We start from the raw sequence: 6,620 nt of genomic DNA on the forward strand, positions 1-6,620 counted from the left end.
TCGAGCAATGGAAGGACAAAAGAACTATCATCATATTGCCTTCCTTCCAGAGAATGTGCTAATAACTGAGCTTTTTATCTGCTTATATAAAACAGCTGAGTCAGTACAACCTCTTTGTTGAGCTCCCCAACCCACAACTCGGGTGCCCTTCTGAATCCATCCTACATTTTTTTGCCAGACATTTCTGCATGAAACATGTTACTCATTCCAGCCCCTTCTCCAAATCTTTGATGACCAGAGGAAAACCAGAGCTAGAAAGTGCCATTTGGTTCGTCCTGTGGAGAGATTCCTTACATTGATGGTTTGGGTGATGACCTATGACCTGATGTCACAGGAAGACAGAAACCACGTTGGAAGGTGTTTTCCTAGTGCAACCAAAAAAAAGCCACATGGGTTATAGGTGGATCCACTGTGTGCTTCAGTTTTCTTGGTATATCCCAGTTTGTGCCTGTTATCACAGCTAATAGCATCCTCACCAGCTCTCAAATATGTCCTAGTTTGGATGATAAATGTTATGAGAATCCTAGTTATAAGCATTACAATGCCACATCAACTTTTTTTTTTTTTTTTAAGTAGGCTCCATGCCCAGTGTGGAGCCCAATGCGGGGCTAAAATTCACGACCCCAAGATCAAGACCTGAGCTGAGATCAATGAACACTCAACCCAGCCACCCAGGCACTCCAACATTACCATTTTTTACCAGAAGTTATAGACACCACAAGGAAGACCTCAGTCCAGCTTATCAGTCTTCCAATCTCATCTTCCAGCCACACTGTGTCATAGGCACAGGAGTGAGGAGGAACATCACTAGGATTGGCAGGGTATGTCAGCTAGATGATGCAAATTTACCCTCTGTCCTGAGGTTGCTTCCCATCTTTTCCTTGGATACCCTTGGCATCTTGTGATTATCCATCTGAAACCACAGAAGGATTCAGGCTTTACCAGATCTCATGATGCTTGTCTGTCTCCTGCATGCCCAGCATCTCTCAATCAGCTATTAAATCCAGAATGATGTTAGTCCCGTGTGTTCGCCAGGGGAGAGGTACAAGCTTTCTGCCACCTAGGGAAATGAGATGGTCACCAGGAGACCCTGGCTAAGAGATTTTTCTTTAATTGTAGGCTAAAAGGTGTACCTTGCTTAATCCTGAAACATTTAAACTCCAAGTCCTCGATGTTTAAATGGAAGACCCCAAATACAGCCCCTATGCATTCCTATGGAAGTTCCTCTAACAAAACAAAACAAAACAAAAAAAAGTTTCGGCCAGAGCCACCTCTTCCAGCAGCATGTTCAAGGTAATTCAGAAATCTGTGGGGCCAGCCAGCCTGGGTTTGCTCACCTTCAGAGTCTATGCATCACCTAAAAAGGACTCACCTCACAAAACTTCCGTGAAGGTTAATGAGCTTTCACTCTACTCCGTCCCTGAGGGTCAATCTAAATATGTGGAGGAGCCAAGGACCCCACTTGAAGAAAGCATTTCACATCTCCGACGTTACTGCGAGCCTTATACAAGTTGGGTGTCAGGAAATGTACTCACAAACTAAGTCCAGGATGCAGAGCTTGGTTCAATGGGGGTTAGGCAGCTATGAATATCTCCAAGATGCACCTCCTGGATTTTTTCCAAGACTTGGTGTTATTGGTTTTGCTGGCATTGTTGGACTTCTTTTGGCTAGAGGTTCAAAAATAAAGAAGCTGGTGTATCCACCTGGATTCATGGGACTTGCTGCCTCTCTTTATTATCTACAACAAGCCATCGTATTTGTCCAGGTCAGTGGGGAGAAATTATATGACTGGGGTTTACGAGGATACATAGTCATAGAAGATTTGTGGAAGAACTTTCAAAAGCCAGGAAATGTGAAGAATTCACCTGGAAATAAATAGAACGCTCCATGCTCTGCCCATTTTAATCAGTTATAGGTAAACATTGGAAACTCCATGCAGTAAACCAGTATTTCTACAGAAAAATGGCAGAGAAGCCAGTACTGAATATAGTAAATTGGCTTTCTTCTTCAGGACAAACTATACTAGGCTTCTTTGTTATCTTGGGTGATTCCATACTGCAAGTGGACTAATCGGAAATTCTTTCACCTAGAGATAATGTCTAGCCTTAGAACTCCTCGTTCTCAAGTTGCTATTCATGTACATAATTACAATTCCAAATTAAAAAGTTTCAAAAGACATTTTTCCCTGTTTGAAAATGTTTTAGAAACATTCATAATCCTATCAACACACATCTATTAACATTTTGTGTATTCCCTTCCAATCTTCGTCATGTGTATATTTCCAGTCTGCATTACAGCATACATATAATTTTCTATCATGCTTTGATCAAAACCATTCTTCCAAGTTGTTACATAGAATTACCAATTATAATTGTAGACACTTCACAGTAGGTTTTTTGAATTGATACATTACAATTTAATGATTTCCCTGGTTTTACTATTTTTTTTTCCCTTTTTCTACTAGTACAAGGCATTTTGCTAAGCACTGGGAATAGTGAAGTTAACAAAATAAATGCTTTTACTAAGTAAAAAATTGGGGCCTCTCTTTGAAGACTAAATTTGAATTCTTGTCACATATTTGAATAGCTCTGGTATTCCCTTCATGCGTTAGTCACAAACTTGAAAATAAAGAGGCAAGAAAGGGAGGGAGAGAAGACAAAAGAGGCAGAAAAAGAAAGGGGAGGGGAGAGGAAGGAAGACAGCAGGAAAAAGGGGAAGGGAAGGACTTATAATTACAAGGATAAGTTGAGGGTCTTCTGTTCTGACATTTGCCTCATGTAAATGATGGAAATACCATACCAATTCATTTGAATACATGTCAAGTCTCTCCATGAATTATAATAAATGTCAGCATCTTTCTAATATTTAAAAACAAAAGCTATCTATACTTCAGACGTGACCCTTTCCCTATCGTCTACTCCATCACGTAAAATATCCATTGCCTGGCCTTTAAGGCCCTATATGCTCTCGCCCACCACAGCCCAATTTTTCTCCACACGAACCTCATCTCTAGTCAGGACTCCTTACTGGGAAACACAGAGACACGGCAGCTTCAGTCAGGGAGTGGCAGCTTGGGTCAGAATAAATCTCCTACAGCTAAGAATTTTACCCTTTGGACAAAATTTTAAGAAAAACTATTTGAAAGCACTGGAGAATAACTAAAAGTATGCATAAATTGGAGGGTAGTATGCTTGGGGGAAAAAAAAAGAATTGAACTGGATAAGATTACTTTTATAGTTTTAAGATTTCATTTATTAGAGAGAGAGAGAGAGAGCACACTCACACACATGGTGAGGCGGGGAGGGAGGAGGCAGAGGGAGAAACAGACTCCCTGCTGAGTAGGGAGACGGACATGGGGCTGGATCCCAGGACCCATGCGATCATGACCTGAGCTGAAGGCAGCTGCTTAACCAACTGAGACACCCAAGCGCCCCTGTAGCTTTTTTCTTAAGAGAACTCCCCAGTCCAAGGGATGCTGGACAGCTAAAATTCAAGCACTACTGAAGTCTTACTGGCTTAGAGTATCTGGGAAAAACTTTAGGGCCTCCAGAGCTGCTGGAGATTAAGAAAAGAAATCCAGAAATGAAGGAGCCAAAAGAAGGAACCCCAAATCTGATATATAAACTACCTCAAATCTTTGGCTGAGTGTAGACTACAATTGCTTAAGGAAGACTGTAAGGAACCAAGCAGAAAGCAATAGTTGCAACGCTAAGAGACATGAGCAGAAACATTTGGTGCTGCCTACTGTAGAGTTTGAAGTTTAAGTGTTTCCCAGTTAGAGGGTTTTGCTAAACACCTTGGGCTTTCCACTGAAACCTCAGAAGGACATTTTTTTTAGGATTAAAGTGTATGTCTCTGAATTAAAGTCTTCATCCTATTAATACTAAGAGCAAAATCAAACAGACCCACCTTAATAAAACCAAGCCTCCATAAGTTCAAGGGGATCAGTTGGTAACTTAACTGCCTGGAAGAACAGAAATCAATAGTCTTCAGTGTAAGATAAAAGAATCCAGCGATTTTACAATGGATTACTTATAATGTTCAGTATACAGTAAGCAGTAGACATGAAAACAGGAAAATGTGACCCACCATCAAAAGAAAAGACAGTCTATAGCAATTAATCCCAAGATGACCTGAAGTTTGGAATTAGCAGACAAGCTGTTAAAGCAGCTATTTTAAGTACATTCAAAGATTTAAGGGGAACCTGGGTGGCTCAGTCGGTTAAGTGTCTGCCTTTCCACTCAGGTCATGATCCCAGGGTCCTGGGATTGAGCCCTGAGTAGGACTCCCTGCTCAGCGGGGAGTCTGCCTGTTCTTCTCCCTCTGCTGCTCCTCCCACTCATGCTCTCTCAAATAAAACATTTTTCAAGATGTGATTTTTTTTTTAAAGATTTTATTTATTTATTTGACAGAGAGACACACAGCAAGAGAGGGAACACAAGCAGGGGGAGTGGGAGAGGGAGAAGCAGGCTTCCTGCCGAGCAGGGAGTCCGATGTGGGGCTCGATCCCAGAACCCTGAGATCATGACCTGAGCCGAAGGCAGACGCCCAACGACTGAGCCACCCAGGCGCCCCTAAATAAAACCTTCTTAAAAAGATTTAAAGGAAAAATTTGTCAGAATGACTATAACAGATAAAGAGTATCAATAGAGAAATATAATTTTTTTTTAAAAGAACCAAAGGGAAACACTAGAACTAAAAAGGCAAAGAGCTGACATTTTATAATTCACTGAAAGTGTTTAACAACAGATTGGAGACTACAAAAGAAAGAGTCTATGAACTTAAATCATAATAAATGATTCAATGTGAAGAACAGAGAGAATTAAGATTCAAAAGATAAGCAGATATTCAGTGACCTATGGGGCAATATTAAGCTCTATAATACATACAATTGGAGTCCCAGTGGTACAGGAGAAAGAAAATGTGGAAGAAAAAAAATATGAAGAAATATCACTGTAAGTTTCCAAAATATGATGAAAAACATGTACTGTTCTAAGAGTTCATTGAATTCCAAGCAGGATAATTAACAAAAAACAAAAACAAAAACCCACCACCAACAACAAAAACTCTCATCTAGAAACATCTGAGTTCAATTGTTGAACACCAAAGGTAAAAAGACAATCTTAACAGCATTCCAAAGGGGAAAAAAAAGACATGTCAGATGCAAGACGACAATACAAACGAAATTCAAGCTCTTATCAGTAACAGTGGAGATCAGGAAACAATAGAATATTTTCTTTTTAACTGAAGAATGGGGGGGTGGTAATCCACCAACCTAGAATTCTTTATCAACTGAAAATATTCTTCAGATTTTCTGATATATCATGATACCGAAAACATGATAAAATATTCATCACCAGAAATACTGAATTATAAGAAACGCTAAAGAAAATTCTTTGGGCTGAAGAGAAATGAATGCAAATATAAACCCAGATCTACAGAAATGAATAAAGAGCACCAAGAATGATAATATGAGCATAATTATAAAAAATCACATTCTCTCTTAATTTTCTGGAGGGAGTGTTAGAGCTTTTCTTATGTGGGTGCACAATTTAACAGTTTATCGTGAACTTAAATACACATCTAATCTATAAACCTGCAACTCCATATCTAGATATTTACCTAAGAACAATGAAAATATATGTCCACAAAAAACTCAACACAGAATGTTCATTATTCATAACTCATAAGCTGAAAAGTGGAAGTGATCCAAATGTCCATCAACCAGAAAACAGATAAAATCATGGTATATTCCACGAAGTCTGTCCTATTATTTTCCATTATTAGTGAGGAGCTTGGTCTTAGAGGTCATGCAGCAAGACCACATGGCTAAGAAGTGTCAAGGAGACTCAAACCCAGAGACACCTGATCTGGGACCTGAGCTCTTAGTCACTACGCTACACTGTCAATAGGGAGAAAGAGAGTAAGACTAAGTCATTTCACACAGAAAGACATGAAGCAAGTCACAGACAAGAATGCATGGAGCAGGAGCACAAGACAATTGATTAGAAAGTTGGGAATGAAGGATCTTAAAGACCGGAATAAAATTTTTAGAATATTTCCTCCATGCCCTAAGTACACTCTGACTGGAAGCTCCTCTCTGATAGCTTTTGGAAGTCAATGAATCATTTTCTAAGACATTCTTACTTACTCCAGTTAGGAAACTTATAATAATGCAGCTATTCTGTTATCCGTGGGAGAGCACTCTCCCTCCCTCCTCCTCCCCTTCTTCCTCTTTCTCTTCTCTCCTCCTTTTTGGTTACAATCCTATTTGTTGCATGGATAAGGGAAACAAAAAAGGCCTCTCTGTGAGCAGTCTCTGCTCTGATGAATTGTGATTGGCCCATGTCACTGAGTTTTGTGGTCAAAACATCAGTATTCCTATCATCTATATACCATCAAGATAGGTTTAGATAAATGAGAGACACTCATCATTTGGAAAACAAACTCATCTATCCTTCGCAAAGCACCCTCAAGGCTAACTCTACTCTCCCTCATTCTCAGCCCCTCTGAATTTCACTCCATCTAGCCCCCAACCCCACTACCAAGGGATCAGAAAATTTCCCCTAAAGGGACTACCCATTCCCTGGGGATAATGACACAATGGCCAAACACTACTC

At 40.0% G+C, this 6,620-nt stretch overlaps 1 pseudogene; it reads left to right on the forward strand.

The window, feature by feature from the left end:
- The first annotated feature begins 1,284 nt into the window (after window positions 1-1,284).
- On the forward strand, window positions 1,285-2,001 carry LOC112838700 (MICOS complex subunit MIC26 pseudogene; annotated as a pseudogene).
- The last annotated feature ends 4,619 nt before the right edge of the window (window positions 2,002-6,620 follow it).

This window comes from Callorhinus ursinus, unplaced genomic scaffold (genome assembly GCF_003265705.2).
Source record: "Callorhinus ursinus isolate GAN/ISIS: 27379988/994484 unplaced genomic scaffold, GSC_fseal_2.0 scaffold28, whole genome shotgun sequence".
Lineage (NCBI taxonomy): Eukaryota > Metazoa > Chordata > Mammalia > Carnivora > Otariidae > Callorhinus > Callorhinus ursinus.